Source organism: Felis catus, chromosome D4 (genome assembly GCF_018350175.1).
Source record: "Felis catus isolate Fca126 chromosome D4, F.catus_Fca126_mat1.0, whole genome shotgun sequence".
Classification (NCBI taxonomy): domain Eukaryota; kingdom Metazoa; phylum Chordata; class Mammalia; order Carnivora; family Felidae; genus Felis; species Felis catus.
In genome coordinates this window covers 61,707,653-61,719,360 of record NC_058380.1, presented here as the reverse complement: position 1 = coordinate 61,719,360, position 11,708 = coordinate 61,707,653, and positions in this window count along the sequence as shown.

Sequence of the window (11,708 nt, the reverse complement as noted above, 5' to 3'; positions counted from 1 at the left end):
GTCTGATGTTATATGGCTATATCAACTTTCTTTTGGTTAGTGTTTGTATGTATACCTTTTCTATCTTTTTACTTTGAATCTTTTCATGTTCCTATATTTAAGACTCTTACAAGCGCCTCTGACTAGGTTTTATGTTTTGTTTTTATTCAGCTTGACAATCTTTGTCTTTTAATGGGAGTATTTAGTATTTATATTTATGTAAATGATTTATTTATATACTTTACTATCCTTATAATTTAATTTTTTTGTTTGTTCCACCTGTTTTTTTATTTGCTTTTTCTTCTTTCTTCCCTTCTTTTGGGTTAATGAAGTTCTTTTATTGTTACTATTCCATTTTCCCTATTTGCTTGTAGTTATATATATACATACATATCTATGTATGTATATATTTCTATGTCTTTAATGGCTAGCCCCGCAATTAGAGGATGCTAACTTGAGTTATTAGTGTCTAATATAAGTTAGTACTTTTATCACTTCACTGACAATGCTAGGGCCTTAAAACTTAACTTCTACGTATTCCCCCAACCACCACCCATTTTGTGTTATTCTACACATCCTTTAGACCACACAATATAATATCATTGTTATACTCAGTATTCGTGTACATTTAGCCACACTCTTACTTTTTCCATTGTTATTCATTCTTTTTCATATTTCAGTGTTTTAGAGGAACTGTTTTCCTTCTGTCTGAGGAACTTCCTTTAGTATCTTTCAGTGTGGGCTTATTTGGGATTAATTCTCTCAGGGTCATTTTGTCTAAAAATCTTTTCACTGTCCTCATTTTTTAGAAAAAAACATCTTTTTAATTGATTTTCAAACTTATGGATATTTTCTCTTTTTTTAAGTTTATTATTTATTTTGAGAGAGAGACAAGAGTGCATGAGCAGGGGAGGGCAGAGAGAGAGGGAGAGAGGGAGAGAATCCCAAGCAAGCTTCACACTGCCAGCGCAGAGACCGATATGGGACTCGAACCCACAGACCATGAGATCGTGACCTGAGCCGAAGTCAAGAGCCAGAAACTTAACTGACTGAGCCACCCAGGGGCCCCAAGTGCAGATATTTTCAACAATAGTACAAAGAGATCCCATATACCCTCACCCAGATTCCCCAATTATTCATATTTTGCCACTTTTGCCTCTCTCTATTAATACATACTTTTTTCCTGAACCATTTGAGAGTAAATTGTAGACAGGATCCCTCATTATTCTTTAATATTTGTGTGTATTTTTCCTAAAACACAAACAGAACTCTCCTATATACCCACAAAATAAATATCAAAATCTATCGATGCCATGAGCAATTTTCTAATTGTTCCAATAATGCCTTTTGCAGATCCAGGATACAATCCAGGGTCACGTGTTGCATTTACTCATGGCGCCACTTTAGCCTGGAAGAGTTCTATACTTTTTTCTTACCTTCCATGACATTGATATTTTTGAAGAGTGTAATCCCATAACTTTGTAGAAAGTCTCTCCATTTGGATTTGTCTAATGTTTCCTAATGATCTGATTCAGTTTATGTATATTTGTCAGGAAAACCACAGAAGCAATTATGTGCTCTTTTCAGGGCATCCTGTCAGGTGGTACATGATGTTCACTATGTGTTGGCATTTGGTTAAGACAGTATCTTGGAAGGTTATCCGCTCTAAGATTAATAGCTATTTTGTACGTAGGAATGAATAAATATTTTGTATTTATTAATAAGCATTTTGGGAATGATACATTGGGATGTAAATATCCCGTTCCCCATCAAACTTTCACCCATTAATTTTAGCATTCATTGACTTTTCCTGAATCAGTTGTTGTGACAGTTGCCAAATACAACTGATGTTAGCATTTATTGTGTATTTATTAGCTGGTATTCTATTTTAAGGTGTAGCTTTTCCCTCTATTAAATTCCCTTTTAAATTCATTTATTTATGTGTGTGTGTGTGTGTCTGTGTGTGCGTGTGTGTGTGTGTGTGTGTGTCAGTATGGATTTACAGAATTGGAATTTTATTTAATGGGTTATAATCTATGATCATCATTACTTATTTTGATGCTCAGATTTCCCCTGATTTGGGTGAGCATGGGTATGGGTGTTTGGGAGACCAGATACAGGTGGAGGGAGGGAGTCATTTCCAGCTGCCCTTATGAAATTTAGGCATGTTCTCAAAATTTTAGAGCACTTCTTTACTTTTAAGAACCACAAGATGTTCCTGGCTTGTCTTATATGTTCATTGTCCCCACCCTGGAGTCCTCCACTTTTCCAATGGATTTTTTGTTCCTTTTAGTGGAAAAAGGCATTTAATAAACCAAGATCTGGGTTACGAGGTGTGATCATTGCTACAGGTATATCATGGATTCTAGACCTTCTTGGTCTTGGTAGAAAGAGCTAGGCAATATTATCCATATACACATTCCACATACCCACATAAATGGTATCTGCCTATGTTAAAAAACCATGAGTTTACACTGACACCTCCAGTTCCAGCCAGCACCCTTTCCATACTCAAAACTCCTTTGACAATGAGAAATCTGGGTCTCATTATCCTCAATATATTCACTTATTTATTTAAGCCCCCTGTATGTGACCACCACTAGGCCATATAGTATCTTTGTATGAAATAGAAAAAGCTATCTCTTCTGAGTGAATCCCACCCTGTCCCAGGAAGCACAGCTTTCTGAGTCAGAGGCTGGATTTCAGGCCCCACTAACCCCTCAGCTGGCTGCCTTTGTGCAGAGAACAACATTCATAACCTGCAGCAGCCCTGTCAGTTTCACTCTGTGCTCCTGACAGTTATTCCATAATTCTTCTTTTAGTATAATTAAAATTTATGTGTGACACTGACAGAAATGGCACAAATAAAAAACAGTTTGGGTCGAATAAGCCCTTTCACTTTATTTTTGCCTAACTAAAGTCTTCTGTGGCTTCTTCAAAGTTAATCATATTCTTGGGAATCGAAAGCTCAAGGAAAATTTGGTGTGTTAGTCTGCTCTGCTAAGCCTCGGTGTTACTGTGGCTGGCACATGGCATGCCTTTGGGCTCAGAAAGTTTAGAAAAGACAAAGTTAGGGGAAAAGCTCCGAAGGATAAAAGGTATAACAGTAAGGTGGGGAAGATGTGACATACAGGGAGAGAGAAAGAACTAAAGATACCTGTCTGAGAACTACAGAAGGAAGTTGCGAGGACCCTGGTTGGCCTATAAAGAATTTTAAGAGGATTGTGTAATTCCTTAATTTCGCTCTTTCTAATTTTCTGATAAGTGCTAAATAGGGAGGGAGGCATTTTTTAATTGCTAATGTCATTGCCTTCATGGAAGTTTCCCTAATGTCTACTATGGCATGTCTATAGCCCCAACTCCAATTCATGGTAGAAATTTGTGTAAGAGGTGACACAAACTTGAGCCAGAGTAGAGAAGAAGGAAAGAGTCATCTAGGGCTAGAGAAGGCACAGTGACAATAATAATAGTATCTAATGAGTATTGGGCACTTACTCTATGCCAAGCACTGTTCTACATGTTCCCACGGTGTTCACTCATTTTAGCTCGCAACTGCAGGATGAGGAAGGCATTATTACTGCTGCATAGACAAGATAATAGGCTCAGAGAAGTTGAGTAACTTGCCCAGGGTCAGATGTTTATTGAGTGGTCACACAGTCATTCTACAGCCAGGAGGCAAACCTGGGTAGCTGGACCCTGTAGACTCAACCAGTGTTCTGTGCCACCTCTGATGGTGGGAAGGAGGATTGAGGCTCCTAACTGAGCCTTTCCCCCTAGGAATTTCTGATTGTCTAGAAGCAAAGTTGGCTTTCAGAGGCTGACCAAGCATGGGTATCCATGTTTGGGGGACCAGAGGCAGGTAATAGGTGGGTGTTTGTAATGGCAGAGCCAGGGATAGAGATATGTGGGCACTTTTGAAAAGAAAAATCTCTCAAGATTTGTTCAGTATTTTAGTAGGTTCAGGAGAAACTGATTTTCTAGTAATAAAAATGGTGTGCCTCTTTCTTTATGTTAAAAATAAAGAATTTATTATGTCTACTTAATGTATCATAACACTTTACTTAGAAGTGTTGAGGAAATTTGAAACTTTTTCAAAGTTTATTTATTTATTTTGAGAGAGAGAGAGAGAGAACACACACGTGCATGGGAGAGGGGCAGAGAGAGAGGGAGAGAGAGAAAGAGAGAGAATCCCAAGCAGGCTCCCCATTGCCAGCATGAAGCCTGATATGGAACTCAGACTCATGAACCATGAGATCATGACCTGAGCTGAACTCAAGAGTCAGACACCTAATCAACTGAGCCACCCAGGCACCCCAAAAATTGTTGAGGAATTTTGATTTTTCAGATGAAGATAGCTTTGGGGGGATATAATATTAAAGGGTTTAAAATTTAAATAATAAAAAGGATCACTCATTCCTTTAAAAAAATTTATTTTAATGTTTATTTATTTTTGAGGGAGAGAGACAGAGCATGAGTGGGGGAGGGGAAGAGACAAAGAGGGAGACACAGAATCTGAAGCAGGCTTCAGGCTCTGAGCTGTTAGCACAGAGCCCGATGTGGGGCTTGAACTCGGGAACCATGAGATCATGACCTGAGCCAAAGTTGGACACTCAACCGACTGAGCCACCCAGGCACCCCTAGATAACTCATTACTAATGAGCAGCCCTATCCTATGTCCTATTTGGTTTTAGAATATTAGCTGGCTAGTCTCAGAGTTGGTGGTATAGCCAGGATTTGCACTATACACTTTGCATATGTAAAGAATTAAATACTCACCTTGCATTGGTTAGTGCCAGCTGAGAATATTTTTAAAATTTCTATTCCAATGTGCTATGTCAGTTTCAGCAGGTCCAATTTATATTTTGGTAGTTATCTGAAGGAGTTGTGTGGAAATCTGGGTTAGCAGACACCATATTCTTATTTATTCCAATAATGTCTTATCATCCCTTATAGAGCAGGTTACAGCAGGCTGCAATCCCTTTCTAACAGACTCATGAAAGTTTGAATTCTTTCCTTAAAGTGATCAGTAGGGTGGGGGTGCCTGGGTGGCTCAGTCGGTTATGCATCCAACTTCAGCTCAGGTCATGATCTTGCAGTTCGTGAGTTTGGGCCCTGCATTGGGCTCTATGCCAACAACTCAGAGTCTGGAGCCTGCTTTGGCTTTGGTGTCTCCCTCTCTCTCTGCTCCTCCTCCACTCATGGTCTCTGTCTCTCTCTCAAAAATAAGTAAACCTTAAAAAAAGTTTTAAATAAAAAAAAGTGATCAGTAGGACGGGCAACCTTAGTAGCTATGGTGAGTAGTAAAGGGAAACACTTCATGAGAGTTTGATGTTATTGACATGTTGTGTCTCTCCTAAACATTGGTGGGTAAGTCTGTGTCTGTGTGTGGTTGCTCCAGAGCCAGAAGAAAGTGCCCCAGGGAAGTTTCTACACCTAGTTCAGTTTCTGAAGTACAGTGATCACACGATGAACCCAAAGAGCTGAGACAAAGAGATGAGCCGGGTAAGCAGTCCCACCTTCGTGGAGGTTGCAATGTATTTCGTAAGTATGTGGGTGTCACAGGCAAAAAGTAGGGAAGCCGATCTCTTCCCAAGGAGTTGCTCTAGAAAGACTGCACTGTAATTCAATACAAGTACCCTGTAATTCTTGAGATCAATCTTCATTCAGCCCTCATCTTCATCTCCCCATCATCCCCAGCGCCATCACCACTACCATCATGAAAAGAACTGGCCATTTTGGAGACTTCTAATTTTCCAGCTTCTGCTTAAATTTCTGTGATTCCTTTCTTTGATTTTTCAGTACCTGGGGATTTATCTTTCTTTTGAGACCAGATAAGTATTTTTTTAATGTCTATTTATATATTACCCAACATATATGTGTTGAGAGTGGAGAAGAATCTGCTAATTCCAGTTCAGTCTGCCATGCTGCTGGCAAATACATAGTGATTGACTGCTAATGTAGTGGATACTGCTGTAGGTGTTAGGGATAAAGCAAACAAAAATCCTGGCATTCATGACAATTCCACTCCTGTGGAAATCTACTCAGGACTTACCAGGTGCCGAGTACTATTCTAGGCTATAAATATATTAACTCATTGAACTGTCACAACTACCCTGTGAGAGAAGTGTCATTATTATATCCATTTTATAGATGAGGAAACTGAGACATATGGAGGTTAAGTGACTTGCCCAAGGTCACTCTGGTAGTGAGCAGGGGAGCTAGGATGCGAACCCTGGAAGCATAGATGCCCTGTCCATGGTTTAACCAACACACCATATGGCCTTTCTGTATGCGAATCTATGCCTGGAACATGGCTCTTGATAGTTATTTGTTGAATGATTAAATGAAATGAATGAATGATCACACTGTCCTATATCATCTGCTGTTCCATGCTATCATCTACCCTCTCCTTGAGGATAAGAACAATGTCTTCTTTGACTTTATAGTGCCAAAAACAGGGCCTGCATGGAGTACCTGCTCAGTAGAATGTTGACCACTGGAATAGATGAACTGCCAGATGGTTCCTAGAATGACAGTGCTTTTCAACTTTAACATGCATGAGTCACCTGGGAGTCTGGGAAAATGGAGACTGCAGAATTGAACCCTCAGGTCTTGGAATCTTCATTTTTAACAGGTGCCACAATGCTCTGTGCACCTCCCTCTGGCCACATTCTGTAGGGGCTGTCAGGGAATAACTAAGAGCCATAGGGCACCAGACGTTGCTGGTGGGTCAGAGGTCTTGACAGTTTGGGAGTTTTGAAGCCACATTTTATTTTATTTTATTATTTTTTAAATATTTATTTTTGAGAGAGAGACAGAGACAGAGAGAGAGGGAGACAGAATCTCAAGCAGGTGCTGTACTGTCAGTGGGGCTCAAACTCACAAACCATGAAATCATGACCTGAGCCAAAAATCAAGAGGCAGATGCTTAACTGACTGAGCCATCCAGGTGCCCCTGAAGCCCCACTTTAGAGAAAACCCTGGAAACTCAGCAAGGAGTAATTTGCTCCCCAGGGAACCCCAGGAAATTGCCTTCCATACATAGAATGACTCAGACCTGTAGCTTCTTAAGGTTATTGTCTCAGATTTGATGTTCCACAGATTGTCATAAAGAGCTACATTCTACCATCTACCATTGCTGAGCAAGGCACCTATGGGCTTATCTGAACATATCCCGGTTCCTGTTATAACTGATGGTTTGAACAGCAGCATTGACTTTTGGAAGTCTTAGTATAGGTGTTTACATGAAAGCACTTCAGACACAAGAAGTTAAGAAAGTAGAAGGCTATTATATAATAATATGGACATTGGGTAAAGAACCTATCCTCTTAACTGGTCCCCAGTGTTCTTACCTGCTAAGTGAGAAGACTGGAGATGTCCTCCAGTCTTTACATAATACTTGTAATAACATCTATCATTTATTGCATGCCTACTGTGTACCAAGCAATAGTTGAAACTACCTTTATTGTGTCTGGTAGCTAATTCTCAGAATAATGTGACAGTATGGTCATTATGCTCCCAGAGAGATGTGTTATTTATTTATCTAATATATATCGATAGCTTGCTGTGTGCCAGGCATCAAGATGGACACTGAGTACTTTGTCAGGCACTGGGGCATAAGTTGCCCAAAGTCTCAAAGCTAGTAAGTGGTAGGACAGGAATCAACCTCAGGTATGTTAAACTGATGTCTGAACTCTTTCTTCTTCCTCTCCCACATTTCTTCTAAGATTCTATGTCTAAAAAGTATGTGTGAGGTCATTGACATTTTTTCCTAATTTCTATACCAGTGATTCCCGTTTGCACATTAGAATCATTTATTAAGACTCTACTTCAAACTAATTAGATAAGTATTTCTAGGGGAGGATAAGGGGAAAGGAGAGGCAGGAATCAATGTTTTGTTTTAATAATTGCCCAGGTGATTCAAATAGGTTGCCAGAATTCAAATAAGTTGCCAAACGCCAAAATCCTCTAGATTCTAATTAAAAAAAAAAATTGTTTCTACTTGTGGTGAAGTCCATACAACATAAAATTTACCATCTTAACCATTTTTGAAGTATACTGTTTGGTAGTGTTAAGGATATTCACACTGTTGGGCAACCAATCCCCAGAGTTCTCTTCATCTTCCCAAACGGAAGCTCTGAACCCATTAAACAATAATTCCTCACTTCCTCCTCCCCACAGTCCTCAGCAACCACCATTCTATGGTTCTATTTTCAGTCTTTATGAATTTGCCTACTGTAGGTACCTGATATAAGTGGAATTATACAGTATTTGTCTTTTTGCGACTGGCTTATTTCACTTACCATAATGTCCTCCAGGTTCATCCATGTTGTAGCATGTGTAAGAATTTATTTCCTTTCTGAGACTGAATAATACTACGTTGTGTGTATATTCCACATTTTATTTATCCATTCATTCATCAATGGACACTTCCAAGTTGTGGCCATTGTGAATAATACTGCTATGAACATAGGCATACAAATATCTGTTCAAAACCCTGCTTTCAGTTCTTTGGAGTACATACCCAGAAATGAAACTGCTGGATCCTATGATAATTCTATTTTTAATTTTTTGGAGAACTGCCATGCTGTTTTCCATAGCAACTGTACCATTTTATATTCCCAACAGTGCAAAAGGGTTCCAGTTTCTCCACATCCTCACCAACACTTGTTATTTTCTGTTTTTTGACAGTAGCCATCCTAATGGGTAGGCCGTTGTAGATTATAAATTTTAAATCCAATTATATTTGTGTGTGCGAGTCTATTTTATCACATAATTTTAGTTATTTGTCTGTGACTCTTTTCATGATTTCACTTTCATTTTGCATTATTTTTCTTCCCTCATTTGGAGAATCTCTGCAGATTCAGTATTGATCACTCTACTCAGAATAATGGGGAGGGGGTTGGTGTTGAGGAGGTGTTGGAAAGCACCTCTGCTTTCAAGTTGCTTATGGTTTCTGGCTGGAAGCTTGCTTACAGTCTTGATGGATTTGTGCCCTGGTTCAGGTCATACCCGCTCCTATCTCATGGCTTACTAGTTTGTTCAAGGCCTTGAGAGATGGAGATTGCTAAATATACACTGTAGCCAAGGGAAGAGTGAGTAGGAATTCACATAGAAAGAATAAGTGGACCACGGAGCTGGGAATGGTCATGGTGTTTTGGAAAGAAGACTGGTTTGATTCAAACTAAAGTTCCTGTTGGAAAACGGTGGGAAAGAATGTCACATTGGTCAAAGCCAGATTTGGGAGGAATTTGAAAGTCAGGTTCAGAAGTGTCAGGGCGGGCTGTAGGGCTGTCCATCAGGGCAGCGCATGGCAGGCCATTGGCAGTGTTTGCGTTGGTGGGATGGGGAAGAGATGCTCTTCCAGGTGAGCAGCCCTCAAGAGAGGAACACCTTCAAGGACATTAGACTGAAAGATGAATCTAAAATGTATCTTTAAGTGAGAAATTGTAAGCTTTAGGGACAGACAGAATATGAGCACTCTGAGAGGGAGAAGAAGCTTCTTTCAAAACTATGCAGTATTCTGGAGATGAAGCAGTTGTCTCTTCGAAAGAGACTATAGCTGTGGGGAAAACAGAGCCCCAGTATTGATATTAGAGTTACATTTGATTGTAATGTACAGAAAAACCCAAAATAACAATGGCTTAAACCAGATGGAAGTTTATATTTCTGTCACTTAAACTAAGTCTAGAAATGAGCAGACCAAAATTCAGGTAACTGGCCAGGGTTCCTGTGGTCACATTGACCTTAGTGTTGCCCAGACCCTACTTATCCCCCTGCCTTCCTTTGCCCTGTCCTTCTATCTTCATGGACAATCCAGGCTTTATCCCTTTTTGGTTTCCCACCATCACCCAGGAGCAAATGCCATTGTACATCTGCCATGTGTCTTTGACCTGCCCATCACTCAGCCCTTCCTGCTGCAGCCCAGGCCTCAGCTCTCCCTTTTGAACTTTTACCACAACTTTCTCAAATGTTTTCCCGTCTCTTGTCTAATCCACCCTTTTCATGGCTGCCAAGTTAGACTTTCTAGAGAGTGCATCACTTCTGACTCACAGCCCTCTGATGATTTCTCCTATAGCCTCTAAAATGGTTAGGACTCTTCAGCTTGACATTCAAGGCTCTCAGTCAGTTAACTAAAATCTTGCCACCTAAAGCGATTGCTTGATTTCATTTTAACATCCCCATTTTAATCTCATCTAATTTTCAAAGCATTTTAAGGGAGATGACTTTTAGGTAAATTTCTCTTCAGGAGAGTTAACAACAAGGAGAAACCACTTTAGTTGAAGTGTTTTCACTTTCAAGGCCAAACAATGAGCTTACTGCATTCTACCATTTCAAATGTAGTCCAGTTTTGTCTTATTAAATCAAGACTCAAGGATCCATGAGTGTTTGGATTCTCTGTTAGACCCACAAGCCAGAGTTAGAAGTTCGATCTGAGAAGGGTTGACCTGACACCCGGTAACCTCTTTGTTCACAGGAGGGGGTGAAGGGTAGGCCATGGGAAGGGCGTTGGGTTCTTTGGGAGCAACCCCCTGGACCTGACTTAAAATGGGTATGGATTAATCTCAACTCTAAAGCCTGCTTTCACATGACGTTGGCATTTTGCTTGATCTCTCTGGCTTCGGTGGCCTCACCCATGAAATGGAGACTAATCACAGAATTCCCCACCATCCCTGGGCTATTATCAAGATCAAAGGTGCTAGACTTGAAACACTTTCTAGCTTTATCTAGGCTGTGGGAATTTTAATACCTCTTGCATATTTGTTTTCTGGAGCTGCTGTAACAAATTGCCACAAACTGGGTGGCTTATAGCAACAGCAATTTATTGTCTCACGCTTCTGGAGGCTAGAAATCCAAAATCAAGGTGTCCACAGACCCATATTCTCTCCAAAGGCTCTAGGGAGCAGTCTTTCCTTGCCTCTTCCTAGCTTCTGGTGTTTGCCAGCAACCCTTGGTGTTCCTTAGCTTATAGATGTATTATTCCAGTCTCTGCCTCCGTGGTCATAGGTGTTCTCTCAGCATGTCTGTGTCTCAGTTTTCACTCTTACAAGGACACCAGTCATTGCATCAGGGCTCTCCCCAATCCAGTATGACCTCATCTTAACTAATTACACCTACAAAAGTCCAATTTCCAAATAAGGCCACATTCTGAGGTTGCAGGTGGACATGAATTTTGTGGGAACATTATTTAACAGAGGCTACCACCTTATTAAGATTGTTTAAGAACTAACTTAGATCCCACAGGCTAAAGGCTTAGCATGTACTTCTAGAGAAAGTGTGGTGATTGGGTTGCACCCTTTGGTCTTCCTCCTTCACACACCCCCCTTTCCCTGCGCCTACCTCAGCTCCACAGACTTGGGCTATAATCTGCTAGACTCTTCTGTCCCTGGATCTGGTAACAATGAATCTGAAATTCTCTTCTGTAGGTGAAAGGTGTATTTACTTTTTTAGGACGAGAATAAGAGGAGATCCTGACAAGGTGCCTCATTAAAATAACCAATGAATGGAAAATTGGAGAAGTATTAAGGGTCAGCCTGGCCTGTGAAAAAATATTTCTGGGCCTCTAACAACCAAACATGCAACTAAGTTCGTATTTAACAAACACTTCAGCTGGCACCTTCTTGTATCAGTATTCTGTGCAGTGAAGGTGGAGAATGGTTTCAAGATGGGTAGAAGGAACTATCTAGGAGCGTGGAAATTGACTCGAGACACAGAAGGGAGGCAACACA